Consider the following 1,510-nt stretch of genomic DNA (forward strand, 5'->3'; position numbering starts at 1 on the left):
TAATTCGAAACATTACTAAATTATTTTTATTTATGGATTTAAAATCCTGTAGACGTAAGTGCGTCCACTCATATCGGACTTGAAGAAGTATCACTGTCTTTTGATGATTATATATTTTTTCAAAGTTTTTTCACAAATCTGCAAGATCTTTCAGTGTGAGGTATTCATTTTTCAATCTTCATTTGTCAAGATGACAACGAAAAAAGATCATGGCTTTGGCTTTATCCTTCTGAGATGCATTATTTTCAGTCTTAATGGTATCTCAAAAATCCATTGAATCAAGATGAATTTCAGCATCTAGTATCCATGATAAGTAGTTGTTTTCAGATATATCAAAAGCATTAAATTCAAGATGAGAGAAATTCGACATAATAAAAATTTATTACTTAAATCTTCCTAAATTTTTATCAGAGTCTTATGCTGATAACGTATTGTAAAATAAATAAATAAGGAAGAAAAAATAGATATAAAATAAAAAAATGTAAATAGATAACTTTAGTATTAATATTCACCAATATAATTATCTCAATATAATAGAGATAATTCATATATTTAATAATATATGTAGTAACATAAAGAAAGAAGAAGAGAAATATTAGCAATATATAGAAAAAGAGAATAATATTATTACTATGTGTTATTTCAAACATAGCTTCTCCTATTTATACTGGTGACAACCTTTGTTTTTTAATTTTTATTAATTTTAAATACTTTAAAAAATAATTCCTTCAATATAAAAAAAATTAGCCGGCCAACTTATAAATAGACATTCATTTATCACAGCAAAACCAACATTAACCCCATGTTGGCTTGTCTCACAAAGAGGTAACCACCGCCATCTATATTTATAAACCTAATAGTCTAATACCAATATAATGGCCAACAACCAAGTTTCAATAAAATCCACTCATGCCACATGTGGAGGATTATTTTCACGTACAAAAAGTAGTGTAGACACAATCTCATGTGTTGGTGCTAATTCATGACTTTGAGAAAAAAAAGAGACATTTTAGCTAATTTTGTAAGCACAATATTTAATTTGTCTTTGAACATTATTTTAAGATAAAAATAGAAATTAAAAACTCATCTGATTATAAAAATATAGACATACTAAATTTAAAATTTCTCTAAAAATATTTTATATACATAAAAAATTAAATATTAAATTAGTCATTATATATTTATATATATTTATACATATATATAATTTTTTTAATTAAATAATCAGCTAATAGAATATGTCATTGTATAAGAATCAAATTTGTATATAGTAGAATAATAATTTTTTTTATGAGACATAAAATACATATTAATTATTAATATACACGTAATATGATTAAATTTTTTTAAAAACTTAAATATAATTGTCTTTTCTTTTATTAATTATTTTTCTATTTTTTCTGTGTCTTAAAACGTAGAATTTAAATATATTTTATAAGAAACAGGCTGAGTTGGCCGGTTGGAATTTGAAGTAGAATAAAGTTCAAACCAATTAAAATTGGGTTAGGTT

Source organism: Arachis ipaensis, chromosome B1 (genome assembly GCF_059453495.1).
Source record: "Arachis ipaensis isolate K30076 ecotype BB chromosome B1, ASM5945349v1, whole genome shotgun sequence".
Lineage (NCBI taxonomy): Eukaryota > Viridiplantae > Streptophyta > Magnoliopsida > Fabales > Fabaceae > Arachis > Arachis ipaensis.